The sequence below is a fragment of the Lissotriton vulgaris genome, unplaced genomic scaffold (assembly GCF_964263255.1).
Source record: "Lissotriton vulgaris unplaced genomic scaffold, aLisVul1.2 SCAFFOLD_1275, whole genome shotgun sequence".
Taxonomy (NCBI): Eukaryota; Metazoa; Chordata; class Amphibia; order Caudata; family Salamandridae; genus Lissotriton; species Lissotriton vulgaris.
In genome coordinates this window covers 102,738-127,537 of record NW_028246314.1, presented here as the reverse complement: position 1 = coordinate 127,537, position 24,800 = coordinate 102,738, and the positions used below count along the sequence as shown (strand labels likewise).

The 24,800-nt window shown below is 45.7% G+C and overlaps 1 pseudogene; it reads left to right on the top strand.

Moving 5' to 3' along the window:
- The window catches only part of LOC147665995 (fucolectin-4 pseudogene), a 131,448-nt pseudogene extending 120,106 nt beyond the window's left edge, over positions 1 to 11,342 (top strand).
- The last annotated feature ends 13,458 nt before the right edge of the window (positions 11,343 to 24,800 follow it).

Here is a 24,800-nt window from a genome sequence, read left to right as displayed (position 1 = left end):
AAGGGGCCCCCCCATACTGAAGAAACTAGTCTTACCCTACAAAGCCAACAGACCACTTCGCTCAGATGGCGAGCATCTGGTCACTGTGCCCACAGTGAAAAAGGCACGTACAGGAGGAAGGCGATTCTCGGTTAACACAGCTATACTGTGGAACTCCCTCCCCCTGAAAGTACGGGCTGAATCCTGCCATCTGCGCTTTTGGAAACTCTTAAAAACCCACCTATTTCCTTAAATCTTCTGCATTTATTTCTCCGGTTTCAGCTCTGGTCTCTCTGTTTTGGTTTAGCGCTGGGATGCTTCCGGATAACTATGCACTCTATAAATCTATATTCATTCATTCATTCACATCAAGCTGAGTGCGGGTGTGAGAGGCGAAGAACAACTCCGCAGTCTTGAACTGACCCTCTGAAAATAGGTCCCCCCAACAGGCGATTTGCACGCGCTCGCAGAGCAATTGGAAGCCATGTTCCTGTAGGAGTGCAAGTTTAGGATGATATGTCAATGGTAACCAAGACAGTCTCTTAGCTATGCAGCGCCAAGCATCTAAAGTGCATGAGACGGAGGTGAGCGGCTTCATTATAGATGATTCCAGACAATGGAGGAGTCCATTGAGCGGGAGGAGATTTACAATCCAGTCCTCCACTGCCAATTGAGGCATGAAAGGAGTAGGAACCATCGAATGATAAGCATAATGCGCTTGCGCACATAGATAATAAGCCTCAAAGTCAGGAACATCAAAGCCTCCTTTATCATACGGCTGCATCAGCGTGGACCATTTCAGCCGTGGGTTCTTACCCCCCCAGAACAATCGGCATAGCTCTGACTTAAATGTTTTAAAGAAGAAGGCTCCTGGATAATGAGGGATGTTAAGGAAGAGGTAAAGAAACCGGGGTAAGACTATCATTTTGATAAGGGACGCTCTACCCGCTATGGAGAGCGGCAGGGCAATCCAGCGGTCCACCGATGCAGTGAGTTTCGTGACTGCCACTCCATAGTTGGAGCGCAGCGTTTCATCTTTGTCGCACGAGATCTGTTTTCCGAGGTATCGTAGGTCCGACCGACACCACTCAAGGGGGTAATCTAGGGGAATGTCGTCAACCACATCCGTGAGTGGATAAAATTGTGACTTGGCCCAATTTATGTGCACACCAGACATCCTGCCGAATAGAACAAACTCTCTAAGTAAGGGATTGAGGTTCAAGGCTGGGTGTTTGGCAAAAAGTGTCATATTTGTCAGCGTATAAGGACACGTCAACCTGGCGCTAAAAGCATTGCATCACACAGTCGCGATGCAGCTGCCGGAGCCTACAGGCAAGAGGCTCGACTGCAATTGCGAATAGGAGTGGGGACAGCGGGCACCCCTGACGGGTGCTCCTGGAGATGGCAATGGAGTGCGAAAAGCGACCGTTGATGAGGACCTTCCCCGTTGGTTGTGTATAGAGCAGTTGAACCTAGAAGATAAATAACTTGGGGAATCCCATGCTTGCCAGGACAGTAAACAGGTACGGCCATTCGACCGAGTCGAAGGCCTTGGTGGCATCTAGGAAAACCGCTGCGACTGGAAGGTCAGGGTGCACCGTGCGAAGTAGGGAAAACAGAGTACGCAGATTGTGAGAGGTGGAACGACCCGAGACAAATCCAGATTGATCAGGTAAGACAATTCTGGTCATTAAGAGGGATAATCTAGTAGCTAATACATTCGCAAGTATTTTAACATCGCAATTCAAGAGGGAAGTGGGAGATAAGAGTTGCAGGAGCTAGGGTTTTTGGCAGGTTTCAGTAGCGAGGTAATAATGACCTCACGCATGGAGCAGGGGAGTATGCCATCAGTTAGCGATTCCTCAAACACCTCGCGAAGGACAGGGGCCATGATGTCTATATATGTTTTATGAAATTCGGCCGGGATCCCGTCTAGCCCGGGCGCCTTCCCATTCTTGAGAGACATAATGGCTTCACGGATTTCATCTAATTCAAAAGGGACATCTAGGGAGGCTCTATCACTGTCACTCTACGGTACGTCAGCGGTCGTGGCGGTGGCGTAAAGTGCATGATAATGAGAAACGAAGGCAGTGAGTAGCTCATCCGAATTTCTGACTGTGTGCCCCTGGTCATCTGTGAGTTCCAAAAACGTGTTGTGGTCATGCGGGGCGCGTGTCATCGCCGCCATTGCCCTACCCGGTCTGTCCCCTTCCCAGTATTTCCTAGCTTGCCAGTGCTTCCCCCTAAAATTTGCTTCCCTGTTGGTTTCTTCCTCGTATTTTGTCAGCTTGTCTCTAAACTCTGCGTGGTTGTCAGCAGTGTCATCTTCCACCATTCGAATTTCTAAGGCCTTCAGCTCATCATCAAGTGTGTGGATAGTGTGTTGAATGTCACGCAGGGCCCGAAACATTTGGATATGCAATACCCCCTGATCGTTACTTTGAATGCCTCCCAGACATGTTCAACCGAATCAACCGACCCCTTGTTTCTAGGAAAGAAATCAGCAATTTCCTCTCCGAGTTCGGTGCAAAGCATAGCGTCTAACAGGGCCGTCGGCTGCAATCTCCATCGTGGCTTAAGGTTGTCCCAGCCAGGGACTCGCATGTGCATCAGGACAGGGCTGTGGTCCACCCCCATAGATATCTCCCTGGTCGTAAGGAAGTAATCCAGTCATGCCCATGTGCCTGTCTTTGAAGTGAAATGTGTACCCTCCCTCCGGGAGAGATGTAAGCATCCCCATACGTCCACCAATCCGCCCTCTGAGATCACGCCCCCTAGTGCCTCTCTGGATCTGGGCCTGTAATGCATCACTCCATCTGCTCTATCCTGTCGTGGCAGCAGAGCCAAAATAAAGACCCCCCCCCCATGTGTCGGGACCCTACGTCCACAATTTTGCCCCAGAGTGTAGTGAAAAAGGAGGGCATATCAATGTTAGGTGTATAGCAATTAACTAAGGTGAGAGTGTCACGGCCCAACCGCCCCCACAACAGGGCGAAGCGTCCCTCCTTATCTATTAATTCGCCACACATTTGGAATGGTACAGTGCGTCTAATGAGGATAGCAACTCCCCTCGCATAGGTAGAGTAAGAGGAAAGGACTCGGGCGCCAGCCCATTTACCAGCTAAGGCAACTCGCGTTTGCGGTGACAAGTGGGTTTACTGTAACATGGCAATGTGGACTTGATGGTAGTTTAAGTAGGCAATCACATTTCGACATTTTTTAGCATTTTTAAGCCCTCTGATATTCCATGACATACAGTTCAATTGTGCATCAGCTCTCATATCAGCCAAAGTTTTTGACACATCATACTATTGAAGCCTACCACCACGAATGCAGTAATACCTTTCCCGCTCATATGATACAGATTATCATGACATTCTGTTGCTCTTCTGTCCATTCCATGTATTGAACTTCCCTCCCCAAAAGAACTCAGCCCCCCTCCCACTACTGCATCTCAATAATGCCAGCAGCCGCCCATCCCACCCCTAGCCCTCCCCCCTCAACTTCCACAACTTAGTAGCATGTATGGGGTTTACCCGTGGGGGAAACAACATCAAGGGCACACAGCCACTTCTCCCTCCGATAGCCTCCAGAACTGTACCACCCTCGAAGAAGGCCAGGGCAGGGATTGTGGTCCTTGGAATACGTTACCACTGAAGAGGTTATTTAGTCCAGTTCTGTAGCATAGCATCCGAGCCCTCTGGGACCATGCAGTAAGGACAGAGCCCAATAGTTCAGGATTATGGCAGATCCGATCATGTTGGCCGCGTCAGGTGAATGTTCGTTGGCTGCCGAGGATGGGTCATCTTCGAGGTCTGCCTCGGCATCCCGACCATTCCTCTGTGCCTTGCTGATCATCTTCAAGTAGTATTCCGCCTTTTGTGGATTTGTGAAAAAGCAATGTTTTCCCTGGTGTGTCACCCGTAACTTCGCTGGGTAGAGCAGGGCGTATTCCAACTGGGCTTCCCGCAACTTCTTTTTGACAGCTATAAATTTGCGTCTTTCCTCCTGAACTAGAGGAGTAAAGTCAGGATAGATGGAAAATGTGACTTCATTGTAGTGCAGGTTCTGTTGAGTCCGGGCTGCTCTTAATGCCACATCGCGGTCGCGATAATTCAATAATCGAGTGATAATTGGCCTAAGCGGCATGCCGGGCTTGGGGATAGGGGCCAACGATCTATACACCCGCTCGACAATGAATTGAGGTGAGAATGCATCTTCTCCCACTGATTCTTACCTTCTTTGATTTGTAGAAGGTTATCCATGTGGGCAAGTTGTGAAGTATGGGATGCGGTGACGTCATCATTGTCTGAGATCCGTTGTTCCGTTGTCGTGATCCGCTCCTCATGCTGGCCCACCTTATGCACTAGGGCGTCCATCCTGGAGGACATCCTGTCCACTTTCTCCACCACTGTGGCAAAGCCCTGCCTCATTTCCTGAAATAGGTGGTGTAAGTCAAGTTCCTTAGAGGGAGATGCAGTAGCGGTTGGATTCGCGTTGCTAGGCCCCGGCTCGGCAGGAGCCGTCCTCGTTCCCCTTTTTGCGCTGTCAAAGTTAATTTTCGTCTGGCGGTTCCCGGGGTGCACCATCTTGCTTTCGCGCCTTTCGCTTCCCTCTGCCGCCAGGTCAACCAACGCTACTGTGAGCGCCTCTGAGCCAGTTAGGGCGACGCGTTGATAGTAGGCACACCCCGAGACGGGCGCCCCCAATACACCCTGCTCAGTGTCCCTTATCGTTAGGAAAACCCCTCAGTTCGAGACATATATACACAGCAAGATGTCCAATCTGTCAGCAAGTGCCAGGACAGCGACAATGAACAGGGGCTATCCACAAAGTATCGTCAATAGTGTTCGGAGCCCGTTGGCATCTGGTGCAGGCTCTTCTCGGACAGCACGCAATCAGTGGCGACATGCATAGACAACACCTCGGACCAGGTGGTATGTGGCTGTGGACGCCGGCGATAATGTGTAAAACATCCTGCGGTGGGCTCCGTCTCCTCTATAGTAAAGGGATGTGGTCAGTGATACCGTCGACCCAGACAGCAGAGTGGTGGTAGTTCGCCAGGGCGGAGCAGTGCACAACATTGTCTCCTCTGCTCCCTCGCCTGCAAACAGTTATTAAGTCCCAGTCAGATGCCAGGGGCACGTGGTTGGTATACGCGCCCCTATGGCAGCGTGTTGGGCATCAGGGCGAGGGGTGCAGCGTTAACCATTTCACCGCTGCTCGTCAGGGCGCCAGAACAAGGCCGCAAGCAGCGGTATGCACCCTCCGCCACTCCACGGTCGACTGCAATGACAACACCATTGCCCCCTGCAGGTGTCCGCCGTTCCACAAAGGCAGCAGAGGTCGGGGCAGCGGTGCCGGTATCTCGCCCGAAGGCTATCTCTCAGTCCTTGCTACGCGGGTTCAGTAGCACTCCTCTCGTCCGGCCACACCAGTTCCACCAAGTGGATGGCCGTAGTTAGGAACCAGCGGGTGTGGAAGGCAGGCAGCGCAGTCAAGGATGCAGGGCCAGGGGCCGATAATCGGGCCAAGCACCAGGGTCACATCGGGCTCCGCAGACAGATGCGCAGGAGAGGCCCACCGCCTCATGGCAAGCACCGGCCTCGCGAGCCGGCCAGCAGCCGATCTCCTCACCTCGTGGGTTCCCAGGACGCCGCCAGCCAAATCTGTTAGGCTGATTTCTCTGTCCCAGTCACCACCAGCGGTCTAAGGATCGGGTCGTTTGTAGAGGGTCTCTTTCGGCATCGAGTGAGCAGTTTTGATGGGACACTGCTCTCCAGTAGCGTAGGATAAGTACAGGATTATTGTTCCAGGGAACGGGAGCCACTCAGCTAGGCGGACATTCCGTGTGTGCGCCCTCTAGCACCCCCATCTGACTGCAGGGTTAGTAAATTGCAGGATCTTTCAGTTCTTCCTGGTACACAAGATTTTTCTCAGACAATTTGGTCCTTAAGACCCGTACCACTTGTTTACCAAAGGTGATTACCCCTTTTCATATCTGGCAGACCATCACATTGACTTCCTTTTTTGTTCCCCCCCTCAACACCCCAAGGAAGACAAGGGATTCCACCTTTTGGACCCAACAAGGGGGCTATCATTTTTCATTGATTATACCAAGAACTTCCAGGTGGACCATCAATTTCTTGTGGGCTTTTCAGGAAAGAAGAAATGCAAGGCAGTTCACAAAGGAACCATCTCCAGATGGATCATCTTCTCTACACCATGGAAAAGAAGCAACACCATGAGGGCATGCAGGCTCGTTCACCAAGATCAAAGGCCGCAACTACTACTTTAGCAAGATGAGTCCCTGTTCTGAACATCTGTTGAGCAGCCATGTAAGCATCACTGCACACATTTGTCAAACATTGCAGCTTAGACAGTCAGGTCCAGCGAGATGAGCATTTTACCCATTTAGTCCTCCAGGACGTTTTAAGAAAACAGTCAGCAGACGAACCTCTGGGGAGAGATTGTTTTGGTATCTATTCCATGGTAAGGAATTTGTGGCTAGAAGTCTTTATCAGATGAACTAGTTGTGAGAGGTTGGCCTGGTATATGATGCTCACTAGTTCTAGTGATCACCTTGTACCAGCTATCCTAGTAGCGTGGACAAAGCAGTCTCAGGCTAAACTCTGTAAAGGCAGTGAAGCAAGCTGTTTTACCATACACAATCCCCTTGAATACCAAATGAATGGACACCACACATATATATATATATAGAAAATATATATATATATATTTATTTACTACAAATATCCCCTATACTCTTTATGAGCACAGAAGCAAATGTGTTAAAACAAAACACAGTTTAAATATACAAAAGTTGCACAATATGGATGAGCCGTAGGGGCCACCTAAACCATATACTAAAATAGTGGTAAAAGAACCACCTATCGGAAAGGAAGTAGGCCTAGGGCCTGGGGAATCACTGAAGCTGTTCGGGACTAACAGTGAAGAAGTCGGGAAAGGCCCGCGGGACTCGGGTGCAGCGCTTAAAGCACCCGCATGCATCAATGCAATGTCAATGGTGCGTAAAAGTTATAAAGTTACTGTTTAAGGAACCTTCCGACTGACCTAGACGGACAAAACTTTAGATCTAGACACTAGAGGTGTGTTCCAGTGTAGGAACACCGGCGTTGCTGAGTTACCTCACCCACAGGAAGCGGGTGCACAGGTGCAAAGTAGTGTCGGGTTTCGTCACGCAGGTCGATGGTGCCTGAAGATGAAGATGCTGCAGGCTGGTCGTCGAGGAGAGTTCCGGTGGATCAAAGGGTGGATCTGAAGAGTTGAAGACCTGAAAGCAGAGGGGACAATGTTCAAAGTCATTAGTCAGTGACTACCGTGGTACCAGGATGGAACCAGGCGATGTCGGGTGCAAACAGGCGAAAAGGTGAAGATTGTCTCTGCAGCCACATGGACACGAAGAGGTCGAGGACGTCCAGGCGTTGGTCACGAGCTGGCCCATGAAGACTCTAGCTGATGGCGGTGTTGGCTTCTTGATCGGAGCAAACAGCCTTGGCTACTGCAAGCCACACAGGAATCAATGCAAGCTTCTCACTCGGACCAGCAAAGTCAGAGCGGTTGCTCCTTTTCAGGGGAGCAAGGGCCAGTCTGGAGCAAACAGATCAGTGGTGTTGTTTGTAGATTTTGTTGCCAAGATGGCCGCTAGCCACGTGGCAAGTGGCTGGGATGGCGCGTCGAGTGGCAATGTGCAAAAGGGCCCCACGCAGATCGTGGAGGTGCTGGGGGGGCTGATCTTCGGTGTAAATGCTGCTTGGTGGTGGGGCTTCTCAAACCCCAAAGCACAGCATCGAGGGTGCCTCGGGTGCAGCGCAGTCAGCTTCTCGGGCGTCTTTCAAGATGTCCAGTCCCACATCTCTTGGTGCCTCCACGGGTCTCTTCTTTTCAGGTACTGTGGATCGGGCTCTGAGATATCTGAGAGTCTGGGTCTCGTCGGGCTCTGGGCTTGGGCTCCGACAGGAGGGGCGGCAAAGCAGATGTCGAGTTGCTGGATTATGCCTGTATTCACAGGGTGGTCACTCCTTGGCCACAAGGGAGATGCTCTTCAGTCTTCTGTGCAGCAGAATGTTTAAGTCCAGTTTTCTTACTAGTTTCAAGTCAAGTTCAGGATGTCTGAAGTCTTGGGACACAGCTCCTACTCTTATTCCAAATCTGGGGGCCGGATAACCGGCTAGGTCCCTCCTCTGAGTGGGACCAGGAAGGGGGGCGGTTACACCCCCTTTACTTTGTCCAGCTCTGCGTCAGGACTGGGGCTGGAAAGCCCCAGCACCGGTTTGGACTGGCTTATGCACGGGGACACCTTGTGTGCCCCAGGCATGTCTCATTCTATTCAGCTATGTCCTACCCAATACACAAAATCCTGTCTGGGGTGGTGCTAGCACTTCCAAAGGCAGGAAACCCTTTGTTCAAGCCTCCCTCACTGTAAGGACTCCCAGCAGCAGGAGGTCAGACTTGTGTCTGTGGTGGCAGCATCCATTTTGTGATGCTGAGGCTCGAGTTTAACTTTAACCAGGGTTCAGGTTATGTACATGTCGTGCCTCTCTAGAAGGGTGGAATGCTACCCCCATCGCCAGAACTGGCGAGGGGTTAGTATCCCAATTCGTATGACACCTTACTCGACATGTTTTGATAAAGCCAAACCAAAGTTAGCAAGTAACCGCGAGGATTATAATGCACTTAAGAGTATATGGTATGGCAATATCCCAGAACAGCTAAGGGAGTTGTTCCCGACAGCTGCAGACGGGCTCAGCTCTTGCCAGAGCACCATCTCACATGAAACCATGCACTCTGCCTCCAGGATTGTCGAGGCCTTCCATAGGAGTGGCTTATAGGTTAACATGTGTCTAGTTAGGTTAGATACAGATATACCATATCTAAGTAAAAGTTGATTACACCAACGTACCCCAAGATGAATGATTAGCCAGTTGTGTAAAATATGGAGGCCAGGCCAGGGGTGGCACAATACATGCTGCAGCCCCTGGTAGGCCTTGGATGCACCTATGCCCTGGGTACCTGGGGTACACTGTTACAGGGGCCTATAAGGTGAACCAGATCCAATTATGTATGTACCTAAGAAACATGGAGTCCATATTAAGGAGAGAGCAATTAGCCTGGGGCCCTGAATAGCAGGATCCCAGGACAACTAAGTCAAAAACCAGCTAAACACCAGGCAAAACGTTTGGGGGTAACCATAGTTAGATATCCACCTGCCTACACAAGTCACTTGCCTTCGGTAATGCCTTTCTGGTGGAGACTATCTAGCTGCAGATTCCTTACCGGTTCTCTTATCCTCCCTGTTCTGCGAACTGTGTATCTAACACTTAAGAGATCATTTTTGACCTTATACTGGCACACTAGTCATTTCTTTTCAGTTTGGTCTATGCTTGTGTGCGGAAAAACAGTCAAGAACTGAGGCCAGCATGCTAGAGTGGGGATTGTTTAGTCACCGCGCATGTCACTTCCCTCATGGATGATGGTGACGATTCCACATAGAGCTGAACGACACCACCTACAGGTGCGCATGAAGACTGCTAAAGTTTTTTGGGATTCAGCTTGACACCTGGGGAATACTTTAAGGCAAGGAAGCTGTGGCTAGTTAGAGTCTCTACTAGGTAAGGCATTACTGAAGGTAAGTAACTTGTTCAATAGTTTGTATATACATTTTACATCACAATTCAACCCCAATACACATTCACTAGGAGCTTCTACAGTACATTGCATCACATCATTCAGTGCTCCTCTGATGTATAAAACCCGGTGATCCCTACATGAAGTTTAGTGATCGTTGATGCACAGCATCTGATATGCCCCTGTGGAACAAAATAGTTACAGTGCTCCCCTGAAGCACATCGCTGTGTGCTACTCTAGATCACACCACCTAGTTCTCCTCTCAGATGCCTCTCCAGCTAAGCTTTGCTGTACATCACCTTCTGCTCCCCTGCTGTGATCCTCTGCTGCACTGCTGCACATCCCACAACTCCCCTGATGTATCTTACTTTGTCTCCACTGCCCATCATGCAATGCTTTGCTGATGCACTTTTTTAGCTGCATAGTTATGTAGGTTTATTGAAGTACTTTCGGTCTCTTTGCATTGACCCCTGTAAATGTACTTGTGTGTGTGTAATTTCAAATGTATGCCAGTCAGGGTTGTATTGGCCTATAGGGCAACCAGGGAATGACCTTTTGGTTGGTCTGACATGCCAGTGTGTGATCTGGATTTTATGTTCTCACGTGACAATGCTGCTGTCAACAGACAATTATGTGAGAATTACTAGAGAGGGGCTTTGGCTCCTCCCATGTGTTGGGAGCCAGGAGTGCTTGCCCTCAAGATAACTGTGATCATTTTGTTTATTTATCCAGAAGCTTCTATTGGACTTTCAGTGGCACACATACCATTGTAATGCTATTAAAGTGTTTTAGATAACTAGATAGTTGATGTTGTGGTACTCTGGCAGCACCACAGATGGAGGGGAGAGAAGTCTTTAACCAACATGGATGTTTAGGTCTCACTTGACAATAGAACTTGCACATGATTTTTTAACTAAACCCTTTAATTATTTCACCATCCTTTGCTTCTGCACAAATACATATTAATTGCCATGCTATTTACTTGTAATGCTTCACATTACCATACATCTTTCTTTTAAGACAGGCATTTTGACATTTACAATGCTTGGTATTTTGATTGTGGACCTGTTTTGTCGTCAGCTGGGCAGGTTTTTACTGTTTTTTCCCTGATGGTAAAAGAAACATTGCCTGTAGTAACCTGAAATCCATGCAATGTTTCACACCTTGTGAAACACTTACACAGCCTGTCTTTACAAGTTCAAAATGGTTCTAATTTAAAAACGTGGGCCTCATTCCTTTCCTATCTTATTCATTAATGGGGGATCAATTTTGTTTTGGTGCCTGTGCCTATATATTTTACAGTTTGACCCTGATGTCACTTGAACTTGAAGAAAATGATTTACATATGTTAGTCTATGGATGTGTGCCTGCTCTACGTGTGCTTGTATGCCATGAGTCTCTCTGTATGAACAATTAAAAAATCAAACCTAAACTCTTTGTCAATGCTTACCCTCAAACAGCTTTTGGATAAATTGATGAAACACAAGAAGAAAGATTGTTTCAAACATCAATGAGTTAATTCAGATTTGCCTTTTTATTGGTTCCCCAGGTGCGCCTACATTTCCAGTATCTCAGCTGGTAGTACCCAGACCTTTCAATGCAATGGAATGGTGGGCCGTTATGTGAACATTGTAATACCAGGCCGAAGGCAGTTTATCTCGCTTTGTGAAGTACAGGTCTTTGGTACACCGGAATCAGAAAATCTCGACAACTAAAGAGATTTCATCAAATTCATATTAGCTATAGTAAATAAAACTAACAGAAAATTGCTTATTAGTGAGTTATTGAATCAATGTATTGAATACACATGAATTGTTCTGCAATTGCTGAAACAAACTGCTAATTCAAATGACTGCACTAAAATATTTGTTATTCATTTCCGTATACTTCATTTTTCTAAATGTTATTAAAAAATATGTTGAAATCTTTCTTTCAGTTTAATTCAATGAATATATATCTGTAAAGGGTTTTCCATTTTATTAATGTATTCTGTAATTAATGTATTTGTAATGTAACTACAAAAGGAATAAGGACATTAATAGAAAATGGAGACACTAAAACACCACTTTTTCAGTGGCTATACTAGATGGTAATAAATGTTAACAGAATCACAACCTATTTGTCTTGTCTTGTATGTGAGAAAATGCCCCTTTTAGAGTGCCACTCCATTTTCTCCTGTTTTATTTCATGGTTTTTAAACTGGGATACTGCTGTCCAGCGTTTATGGTATAACCAACAAAAAGTGTCAAATCGGCTAAGCCTTCATTGGCATAAAGTTAACTCTCCTGAAAGGCAAGAGTTTGTGTAGCCCACAATTTTCCCATGGCATGGAAAGTAAAATCGAATGCAGAACTACTTTACCATCCAGTAGTTTGATCATGCAAAAACATGACTTCAGGCTTACCACTGTAGCCTGGCTACTGAAGTTTAAAAAACTGCTGCCCATCCTGTCAAAATATCACTTTTTGACTGGAGAAATCCTTCTTTTTTGGTATTAATAAGTCACCTTTATGTAGGCTTTGTAGCCCACAAGGCAGGTTACACGATAGTTAAATGTAGGACATGTAGAAATATACCATTAATATGGCCTTACTGTGACTAGTACGCAAAAGCTATTTTCAATGTTTGGAGGCTGGCAGTGACATAGGGAAAAAGTAAGGGTCCTATTACAAGGGCTAAACAAACAAGATGATGGCTGGAATGTTGCGCAATGGCAAAACATTCACCCCCAGTCACAGATCTGGGTTTAATCCTTTGTTATTTTGCTCACCAAGCCACCCCAGTTCAGACATGGCAATATGCAAATCAGCCTTGACCCTGTGCCTCATGGGAAGAGTCCAGGCCAAACTGCCAAGCCATGTCTTCCCTGGACTGGAATCAAGAATCCTAGGACCAACACTTTTGGGCAGGACTGATTCCATGAGGCACAGGGTCAAGACTGATTTGCATGTCTGAACTGGGTGGGCTTGGTGAGCAAAATTATGATGGATTAAACCCAGATCTATAACTGGGGGTGAATGTTTTGCCATTGTGCAATATTCCGTTCATCATCTTGTGTGTTTTGCTGTTCCACCTATGTGGGAAGGGTATGCCCAGATGTGGGTCCCATGCTCACTAAGCCACTGGAGTCAAGCTATCCTGGCTGAAGACGGCTGATAGCCAGAAACCGGTTCTAGGATGCTTGATTCCAGCCTAGAAGACATGGCTTGGCAGTTCGGGCTGGACTGTTCCCATGAGGCAGAGGGTCAAGACTGATTTGCATAAGGCCATGTCTGAACTGGGGTGGCTTGGTGAGCAAAATTACAATGGATTAAACCCAGATATGTGACTGGGGGTGAATGTTTTGCCATTGTGCAACATTCTGTCCATCATCTTGTGTATTTTGCTGTTCACCCTATGTGGGAAGGGTATGCCCAGACGTGGGTCCTGTGCTCACTAAGCCACTGGAGTCAAGCTATCCTTTACGTATATATATATTCACAGAAAAAAACATAGGTTTCACATATGTTATAGTTAGCTGGTCATTTTACTCCTACAAAACCTTTGAAATTCCCCCTTTATAGTTAGTTCAGCTAACTTTAACTCGCGCGCCCGCAATGCACTGCTGATGACGTCACATATTACATCACTCATGACATGGTCAGTGACATCACTCATGACATCGCTGGTGACATCTCAAATGACATCATCCAGTGAATGTGTGTCTTCTGAAAAATAAATATTTTTATATATGTATATCTAAAGGGCGATGGAAGAATAAATGGGTAAGAAAGTGTCTAAATGGATGACATTTGGTTGTATAACTGACTGATTAATTATATCTTAGTGAATACATGGGTTAGTGAGTAATGTTTAAATATGTAAATATCTGTATCAGTCTCACACATTTTTTGAATAAGTGGCTGCATGGGTAGGTGAGAACCTACATGATTGTCTATATTGGTGTCAGGTCCCGAACTGCAGCAAGTCAAAATCGGTCTAGGAGATCACGATACCCTAAACTTTCAGGTCCGATACCTACTCTATCCTTGTGGAGTTGGCGTGAGCGATTAGCGCAACTGTGGGCAGTCTAGATTGGTAGGTTCCGGGTGAGCCGTTATGTTACGGCGGTCAGCGTTCTAGCTTCCAGCTGACTGTCGGCCATTTTGTGCGCTCGCTCTATCAGTACTGCGCACTTCAACTGTCATTTTCTGACGGACGGTCGCTTCTTCCCGAGGCTCGTCCAATTTCTGTAATATACTGAGTTTTGACCCTACCATTGGTTCGGGGTTCTTGACCCATCCTTCCCCCCTCCATTTCCGTCTTTTGAGACCTCCGTTCTCACTGAATTCCGTGACGGATATTGTATTCTGAGGTGCTCCTGCGCCTATTCCCAATTCCCGTCACTTCAGATTCCAGTATCCTGTTATTCCAGTCAGAAGATCTACCAGCTACAGGTTTTTGAGCGGAATCCTGTGGGTCGGCTTTGCTGTGAGAATCCAGAACCACGTCGGAACCACAAGTAGGAGGTTTCCATTGTGTTTCGAGTTAAGAGTTAAAGACTGTAATGTCATCTTGAGAGACTATTGCAAAGACTTTATTTGCGTATCGCACCAAGCGATTACTGTGTATTTCTGAGAAACTAGTTACTGGTGTTGGCAACTCCTGCACTGTTCTGGAACTTTGTAAACCTAAGAAAAGTCTACTTTTGGATGAACTGGTAGTCGAGGGAATTCTCTTCTCCTCAATCATCTCTGGAGAGTGCGTACATGCGCTCTAGTAGATAGGGGTATTCAATTGTATGCATATAATTAATACTGCTGTGTACCACCTTATCATCTTCATCAACCAGAGGAGTAGCCCCCTGACACCGAAGTGTTGTACTAACATATCTTCAGCATTTGAGAGTAATACTGGGCAATCTAAGAGAGCAGCTAGTCCCAAGGGAGTTAGTGCTAGAATAGGCCAGTAGTGATTGGAACGGTATTAATGTTGTCCTTAATGTTCTAGGTGTACATGCTGTGCTGAAGAACCAGAAAACACCTGTGTGGACGTCTCTCTTGTTTGTCTATCCACTTCCCCTTTCCCTTTCGTTCCTGGTCTCGGAGTGATCCGGGCACAGGGAGGTGAGGGAGTTGGGAATTAATCTGCTGGGACCTCCCTTCAAGTCGTCTGCTTCCACGGTGAACCGCAGGAATTCAGGTACACTTCTGACAGATTGAAGTGCCCTCAAATTCCTCCATCTGAGCAAGATGGCTGAAGGGTTAGATGTGAAGGCGCTAGCGTCAATTTTAGAAGGGTTACAGAAACAGCTTAGCGAGACCAGAGAAGAGGTTAGGAAGTCCAACCAAGAGGCCAGTTATCTGCGACAAAGGTTAGATCAATTATCTGAGAGTCCCAGTCCTAACTTTGGGGGTCAAAAAACACCTGTCTTTGATTCTTCCCCAACCACTTCCTCTTCCCTTACTACCCAAGTAGTGCATGCCATGTCTCCCACCATTCCTTTGGCGGCTCCGGAAAGATTTCAGGGGGATCCAAATAAGGCCCAAATTTTCATGACGCAGTGTTCTCTGCATTTCCTTTGCAAGCCCATATTGTTTAAGGAAGATCAGTCCAAGGTGGCTATCGTGCTCTCTTACCTGAGTGGTGATGCCGCAGCCTGGTCCATGCCTTTGGTAACAGCAAATGATCCAGTCCTGTATAAATTTGAAGACTTCAAGGCAGAATTTCTCAGAATATTTGACCAAAGAACCATTTCACAAGCCACCGATAATGAATTATTGGATTTGAAACAGGGAAATCGAGAATTAGTGGCTTATCTAGCCCAGTTCAATAAACTGATTGTGGAGACCAGCTGGCCAGCTGAAAAAAGAGCCGCCATCTTCTATAGAGGATTGAAGGATGAACTGAAAGATGGGCTCTCACAAATTCCAAGACGACCTACAGAATTATCTGAACTCATAGACCTTGTGCTCCAAATAGATCAGCGTCTATCCGAAAGAAGAAGTGAAAAGAGAAAAGATTTTAAACCATTTGTGCCTCGTTTTGATCGGGCGAAAGCTGAGCCTGCGAAAAGTGTCGAAGGGAGCGCTGGCGAAGAACCCATGCAGATTGGCACCGTTCGAGGACCTCTTTCCAAGGAAGAAAGAGAGAAGCGTCAAGCGGGAAAACTTTGCATGTATTGTGGTCAGGCTGGTCATTTCGTAAAAGATTGTACTAAAAGATCAAAATCACGGCAATGGGTAAAAGACAGGCTCCACCAGTAGACGGAGTTGCTCTGGTGGGAGCGCCTTCTAAGTCAACTCCCAAACCTCTACACTTAGTAAACACTCTCCAGGTTGCTGCACCGCATTTGATAATCTCCTGTAAAATCTTCTTTGGAAAAGATTTGGAAAAAGAGGTTGCCATTATGTTGGATTCAGGTGCCACAGGAAATTTCTGTGATATTCGATTTGCGAAATCTTTGGGAATCCAGTTCGAGAAGAAACCCAGACCGGAGTCTGTTCGAGCAGTGGACAGCACCAATTTATCTTCTGGTCCTATCGTTTTTGACACTGAGTCCATGTTGGTGCTAGGTCCTGGAGAACATCGGAGCTATATGAGTTTCAGTTTAATTGATGCTCCTCAATTCCAGATGATATTGGGTCTGCCCTGGTTAACAGATCACAATCCTCAAATTGATTGGACAAAACGCACTGTGGAGATGAATTCAACCTTTTGTAAGGAGCATTGCTTTCATGAGCGGAAAGAAGAAGCACAGGCCACCTTGTCTTCCAGTTTGGCAGAGCAAGTGCAGATGATTTGCGCAGTAGAAGTCCCCGAGGTTCCACATGAATATCAAGATTTAGCCGAAGTGTTTAGTGAACAAGAAGCTAAGAAACTACCTCCCCACAGGGATTATGACTGCCGAATTGAATTGGAGCCAGGAGCAACCTTGCCTTGTAGTCGAATCTACGCCCTATCGGAACCAGAAAATCAACACCTGAAAGAGTACATTGAGCAAAACTTGGCTAGTGGTTTCATTCGACCATCCCAGTCACGGGTGTCTTCCCCTTTATTTTTCATCCCGAAGAAGGACGGATCTTTGCGGACTTGCATAGATTATAGGGCTTTAAATTTGGTGACCAAGAAAAATCGTTATCCGTTACCATTAATCTCTGAATTGTTAGATCAAGTGAAAGATGCATGCATTTACACCAAACTTGATCTCAGAGGTTTATCATCTTGTGCGCATGGCTGAGGGTGAGGAATGGAAGACGGCCTTCCATACGCGGCTGGGGTTATTTGAATATCAAGTCATGCCATTTGGCCTATGCAACGCCCCAGCCGCCTTTCAGCATTTTGTCAATGATGTCCTCCGAGAATTTTTGGACCGCTTGGCGGTGGTCTATATTGATGATATTCTCATTTTTTCGAACAGTCTGGAGGAGCACGTTGGACATGTTCGAGTGATTTTGGAGCGCTTGCTGGAACATCAGCTGTTCGTCAAATTGGAGAAATGCGTATTCCATTCTTCCAAAGTGGAATTTTGGGTATTTATTTTGTCTCCAAAGGGAGTTTACATGGATGATTCCAAATTACAAGCAATTAGATCTTGGCCTGCTCCTAGATCGGTGAAGGAAGTGCAAAGCTTTTTGGGATTTGCCAATTTTTATCGAAGGTTCATCCAGAATTTCTCGGAGAAGGTTAGTCCCATCACTCGGCTTTTGAAGAAAAATGAGCGGTTTGTTTGGAGTCAAGAATCGGAAGATGCTTTCCAAACTTTAAAAGAAGCCTTTGTATCAGCACCAGTTCTTCAACACCCGGATTTGAAAGAACCCTTCTTCCTCGAAGCAGATGCATCCAATTTAGCCATAGGGGGAATTCATTCTCAACGCCATAAGCAGACTGGCCAGTTGCACCCCGTGGCTTATCATTCTCGGAAATTGTCTTCGGCTGAAATCAATTATTCCATTGCAGACAAGGAATTGCTGGCGGTAAAGGATGCCTTTCAGGTTTGGAGGCATTATTTATTGGGTGCTAGACATGTGATTACTGTTTTTACCGACCATCGAAATCTGCAATTTTTGAAGTCCGCCCGCACCCTCACACCTCGCCAGTTGCAGTGGTCTCTCTTCTTCGCAGATTATGATTTTGTATTGACTTATAAACCAGGTTCTGCGAATGGGAAAGCTGACGCCTTGTCTCGTCTTAGCTCAGAAGGAGAGGTTGAGGAGATTCAAAAAGGATATATCATTCCACAAGAAAAGGTTGCGGCGACGGTTGTCGAAGACGAACTGGGACATCGGATCCGAGAGGAAATTCGTGGTGAACAATACAGCAATTGGGCAGAAGAAGGCCAGAATCGTGAAGTCAGAGATCAGATGCCGTATCATCAAGGAAAGATATTCGTGCCTGGTGACAAATTGCAGAAGGAAGTTATTCAGCTCTGTCATGATCATCCTATGGCTGGACACAAAGGAAGCCTTAAGACCTTGGAACTGGTGAAGAGAAATTATTCTTGGCCTGGATTGGAAGCTCAGGTGAGACAGCACGTAGCCACTTGTGAGTAGTGTGTTAAGGGGAAAAGTTCTAGACAGTCTCCACAGGGCCTCCTCATGCCTTTGCCCTTGGCCCCGTGCCCTTGGCACACCATTTCCATGGATTTCATAGTAGAATTGCCATCTAGTCAAGGTTATTCAGTGATTTGGGTGGTGGTAGATCAATTCTCAAAAATGAGTCACTTTGTCCCTTTAAAGTCTTTGCCCACTGCTCCACAATTGGCCACCTTGTTTGTACAGCATATAGTCAGGTTACATGGAATTCTAAGGTGGTGATTTCAGATCAGGGCTCCCAGTTCATTTCTAGATTCTGGAGGTCATTTCTGAAAGGTCTGTGGGTGGACTCCCGTTTGTCCACCAGTTTCCATCCTGAGACTGATGGGCAGACGGAGAGGGTGAACCAGGACCTGGAGCAGTATCTTCGTTTGTATTTGATGGATCAGGAGGGAGAGTGGCCTTCTTACTTAAGCACCGCTGAGTTTGCTTATAACAACTCAGTGCATTCAGCAACAGGTTACACTCCATTCTTTCTGAACTCAGGCAGACATCCCAACATGTGGCTTGGCAAAGAAGAACTTGAGGTCCCAGCCGCTGAGGAGGTGATTCAGAATTTGCAGAAAATCTATCAGTCTGCTTCTCTCAATCTCTCCAAGGCCAAATCTGGATATAAGAAACAAGCTGACAAAAAGCGGAGGGAAAGTCCAATTTTTAAGGCTGGGGATTTGGTTTGGATTTCCACCCGTCACATGAAGTTAGTGGGGAATCGAAAGTTTCAACCTAGATATGTGGGCCCATTCCCAGTTGAGCGCATGATAAATCCAGTTAGTGTGAGAATAGCACTTCCTAATTCCATGAAAATTCATCCTACCTTCCATGTGTCCTTGATCAAACAACATCCACCAGACTTGAGATGTGAGTCATCTCCCTCGGCAGTTCAAGTAGAGTCAGCAGAAGAGTTCGAGGTGAAAAGAATACTGGATTCCAAATTGAGACGGAACAGACTGTACTACTTAGTTGATTGGAAGGGTTATGGCCCAGAGGACCGCTCTTGGGAGCCTAGCTCTAATGTTCACCCTCCCCGATTGGTGGCAGAATTCCACAAGACCCATCCGCAGAAGCCTAGAGAGGGGGCTTTAGTGGGGGGTACAGTCAGGTCCCGAACTGCAGCAAGTCAAAATCGGTCTAGGAGATCACGATACCCTAAACTTTCAGGTCCGATACCTACTCTATCCTTGTGGAGTTGGCGTCAGCGATTAGCGCAACTGTGGGCAGTCTAGATTGGTAGGATCCGGGTGAGCCGTTATGGTACGGCGGTCAGCGTTCTAGCTTCCAGCTGACTGTCGGCCATTTCGTGCGCTCGCTCTATCAGTACTGCGCACTTCAACTGTCATTTTCTGACGGACGGACGGTCGCTTCTTCCCGAGGCTCGTCCAATTTCTGTAATATACTGAGTTTTGACCCTACCATTGGTTCGGGGTTCTTGACCCATCCTTCCCCCCTCCATTTCCGTCTTTTGAGACCTCCGTTCTCACTGAATTCCGTGACAGATATTGTATTCTGAGGTGCTCCTGCGCCTATTCCCAATTCCCGTCACTTCAGATTCCAGTATCCTGTTATTCCAGTCAGAAGATCTACCAGCTACAGGTTTTTGAGCGGAATCCTGTGGGTCGGCTTTGCTGTGAGAATCTAGAACCACGTCGGAACCACAAGTAGGAGGTTTCCATTGTGTTTCGAGTTAAGAGTTAAAGACTGTAATGTCATCTTGAGAGACTATTGCAAAGACTTTATTTGCGTATCGCACCAAGCGATTACGGTGTATTCCTGAGAAACTAGTTACTGGTGTTGGCAACTCCTGCACTGTTCTTGAACTTTGTAAACCTAAGAAAAGTCTACTTTTGGATGAACTGGTAGTCGAGGGAATTCTCTTCTCCTCAATCATCTCTGGAGAGTGCGTACATGCGCTCTAGTAGATAGGGGTATTCAATTGTATGCATATAATTAATACTTCTGTGTACCACCTTATCATCTTCATCAACCAAAGGAGTAGCCCCCTGACACCGAACTGTTGTACTAACATATCTTCAGCATTTGAGAGTAATACTGGGCAATCTAAGAGAGCAGCTAATTCCACACAAGCACAAGGTAGGAGACCAGTTCCAAGGGAGTTAGTGCTAGAATAGGGCAGTAGAGATTGGAACGGTATTAATGTTGTCCTTAATGTTCTAGGTGTACATGCTGTGCTGAAGAACCAGAAGACACCTGTGTGGACATCTCTCTTGTTTGTCTATCCACTTCCCCTTTCCCTTTCGTTCCTGGTCTCGGAGTGATCAGGGCACAGGGAGGTGAGGGAGTTGGGAATTAATCTGCTGGGCCCTCCCTTCAAGTCGTCTGCTTCCACGGAGAACCGCAGGAATTCAGGTACACTTCTGACAATTGGTTATTAGTTAGTTATTTGAGTATCAGTATGTGTGTCTGAGTGTTTATATGGTTTGGTGGGGGATATTACTTAGCACATAGATGCGTTAATTAGTGACTCACTGTTTATATGTGTTTTGAAGACAGCATGTGTGCAGGACTGTATGGATGGATGAGTGTGTGTATAGGTGTGTTAGTGAGTGAATGACTGTCTCAATACTATCTTTATGACTAAGTACATATGTGTTAAACTACTATATGTGAGTATTGGTGTATGTAAGTGAGTATGTATGAGAGTTAGAGATTTTAAGAATTCCTGTATAACGAAATATGTGTTTCTATAAGTGATTGTTTAAGAGAGTCACTATGTCTATGTCTGTGTATAGCTGTATATGCAAGTAAATGGATGTTTGATAGTTTATTTGCATGTGTTAGTATGTGTGTAAGTAACTCTATGGATGAGTATCGGTGTGTAATAGGATGTATAGGTGTATGAGTACATGGGATGATTGAGTACATGTATGAGTGACTATATGGAACTGTTGGTGAATGAGTGGATGTGGAAGTAGATGTTGGAATAGGTTGTTGTAACTGGTATTCGTATCTCCATTTTCTTCAAAATGTTTGTTTCTATTTTTGAATGTGTGTATTAGAGTGAGAGGAGGTTTGCCTCTCTTTCACAAGGATGATGTCATCAGAGATGTCATTTGAGATGTCACTGACCATGTCATGAGTGAAGTAATATGTGACGTCATCAGCAGTGCATTGCGGGCGAACGAGTTACAGTTAGCTGAACTAACTATAACGGGGGAATTTCACAGGTTTTGTATGAGTAAAATGACCAGCTAACTATAACACATGTGAAACCTATGTTTTTTTCTGTGAATTTGCAAGGTTTTTTAAATGCTAATTCTTAACTATAACGTGTGTGAAACCTATGTTTTTTTGTGAATTTTTAAGGTTTTTTAAATTATAATTCCTAAATAAAATGTGTGTGAAAATCCATGTTTTTTTTATCATGAAGAGAAATACAACATCTAAACACTCAAACTAGTATTTTTTTGCTTGTATGTTATTTGGCGTACGCGCACCCGCAAATTTTTTTTTCTACAATACAAGTTTTTTTTTATCTCTGAGGTCCTTCAAGGACCCCCTGAGAAGGGCTAGGGGGTCAGGAAGTCTATACCCTGCCCCCTTTACATGTTTTCCACTTTTGTTTGAACTCTCTTCTGCCTAGGGGTTGCGAGCACCGTGTGCGCACCTCGCAATTTTTTTTCTTAAAAAAAATGCTTTTTGGGGCCGTCAAGGTCTTTAAGGGACCCCCTGAGAAATCCTAGAGGGTCAGGGAGTCTGTTCCTTGCCTCCTTTTTACGTTTTTAAACTTTTACAATAATCAAGTGAAACACCATTTTGAAACGCCCTGCGAGCTACGTGCGCGTACGTCAAGTCATGTGACTCAAAAACAACACTTTTTATTGGTTAATAGTAGTTTCTATTCTGGAATCTTCAAAAACCCCACCCACTTCCCTCACTATTTGCTTTATTCTCATGGAAGAAGGACCCTTTTGGAGCTTGGAGCAGAAATATCACCAGGATGGCAAAGAGACAAGATTCAACATCATCTTCATCTGATTCCCACCTGGAATATCGCTTAGAAGCCAAGAAGGACAAATCTTCATTTATTTGGACATTTTTTACATTTCCAGGAGGACAAAAAAAGTTATCGCCCCCAAGGTGAAGTGTACACTTTGTGGTACTGTCCTTTCAAGGGGAAACCCTCTAAAGAAATACTCGTTACTCGTTCTCTATTCATACCATGATCAGACACAATAAAAATGTGCACCCTGTGCAGTATGCCCGAGCTGCGACAAGAGCCCAGGCCTCACAGATTCCACCAGCTGTGTCCAGTACATCTTCAGCTCCACCTGCACCACCAGCTACAGCTCAAATGGACATAAGACCATATTTGAGAAAAGTGAACAAGTGTTCCGTAATAATTGTGTATGGAGAGCAGAGCCTCAATCTCATTGAGAACAGAATTGAGAGCCATAAATGCTCTGAAAGGAGTTAATTTTTTTTTTCATTAATTTAGTTCCATGTTCCAGTTCCCGAATCTTCTTTAAAAAAAATATATATATAACACTTTCAAAAAGGAAAAAAAATATATAAAACAACAAAAGAAAGAAAAAAGTTATTTTCAGAACTCACTCTCTTCTCCAAAAAGAGTTGTATTTCTAACACACTGTGTTGTCCATTTTTTTGAATGAAAGTGTAGTGTATGAATGAATGATTGAAATCACTGAGTGAACGGAAGGAAGGGACTTAGGGAATGAGTGAGGAAAGGGGAGTATGGTGAGTGAGAAAAAGGGAGTTGAAGAGTGACTAAAAGAAGGGGACTAAGGGTAGGGGAGTGAGTTAAGGGGAGTGAAAAAGTAAGGGAAGGGCAGTAAGGAAAGGAGAATGAGGGAGGGGAGTGAGAAAAGTGGAGCAGGGGTAGAGACAGGGAAGGGGAGTAAGGGATTGAGAGAAAGAAATAGAGTAAGGTAAAGTCAGTGAAGGAGAGAGAAGTGGAGTGATGGTGAGGGAAGGGGTATGAGTATGATAAAAGGGAGGCAAGTGAAAGTAAGAAGTGGGGAGTGAGGGACACATAAATGCAGTGAGGGGATAAAGGGACTTAGGAAAGCATAGTGAGGGAAGGGGACTGAGGATTTAAATGAAAGAAAGAGAGTGAGGGAGAGTAAGAGAAAAAAAGAGGAAAAGACAACAGGGATGACATACAGATAGGAGGAAATGTAGTGAGGGAAGGGGAGTGACGGTAAGTGAAGGGCAGTGACAGTTAGAGAAGGGGTATGAGGGTGAGGGAAGGAGAATGAAAGAAAAGAAAAGAGATTAAGAGAGACGAAATACGACTGAGGGATAAACTAGGAGTGAAAGAAACAGAAAGACAAAAAACAGAAAGAGTGACGGAGAGAGAAAGACAAAGATAGACTGACACAGAAAGAGATGGAGAGTGAGTGAGTGAGATGGAGTAAAGTGGTTACACTCAGTGAGACAGAAAAAGAGACGGAGAGAGAAATGGAGAGAAGGAGAATGGGGGAGTAACAAAACTTTATCATCTGATTTAGATGTGGAGTTTATTGAAGAGCAGTAACATAATAAGAACACCAAGGTGTCCTTTATCTGGAAGTTTTTCACCTTTTCAGAGGGTAACAAGGAACTAAATGCACCAAACTTCACCTGCAAAATCTTTGGTAGTGTCCTATCTAGAGTACACCAAAAGAAACACTAAAATCATTGATTACGCACGTAAGAAATGTAAAAATGTACATTCTTACGATTATGCAAGGGCATTTACCCAAACCCTTGCAGTGGACCCTCCAGTTGCTGTTCCCAGCACTACATCTGCAGGAGCATCTCCTTCATTGAGTGCTCTAAATATCTAGCTACTTTTCACCAATGTCCACCTCCAATGCAACTTCTGAGATGATATTCTTTGTTATCTGTAAAGTAAGAAGCAGTAAAGCAGTTACAGTGAGTAAGACAGAGGTAGACAGAGATAAAAAAAAGAATATAAAAAAAGTGAGTGAGGGAGTAAATGAGGGTGAGTAAGTGAGATGGAGTGAGGGTGTGATGAAAGAGGAGTAAAGGAAGGAGAGTGACGGAAGGGGAGTGACAGAAGTAGAAGCTATCCCCTGCTCTTCATATGGAGGGGCATCTCCTGCTTCATCAGAACTCAACATCCGGCAACTTTTCAAGGAAGTGAATCTCCGTTGTAACAAATGCAATGAAGTACTTAGCTACGGAGAGCAAAGTCTGAATTTAATGGAACTGAAAATTCGCAACCACCAATGCTTCCAGCAAAGTGTAGAGATGAAAGGGGAATGATAATTTAAATGAGTGAAGGAGAGTTAGGGAGAGTAAGGAAAACACAGAGGAAAAGACATGAGAGGTAAGATACAGACAGGAGGAAAGGCAAGTGAGACACAGCGAAAGAGGGACACAAAAATATAGAGCAGATGAGTGGGAGTGTAAAGGAATGGGAATTAGAAAAAGTAAATGAGGAAAGGGAAAGAAGGGAAGGGGATTGACGGATGGAGTAAGCAAAAGAGACTGAGGGGGACTGAGGGAATGGAAGCAGGACAAAAGGAAATGGAAGTGAAGTCCATAGAGGACAATATGAACTGGGAGAAGAGGAGTGACATTGAGTGTAGGGCAGTGACAGTGAGGGAAGGGATATAA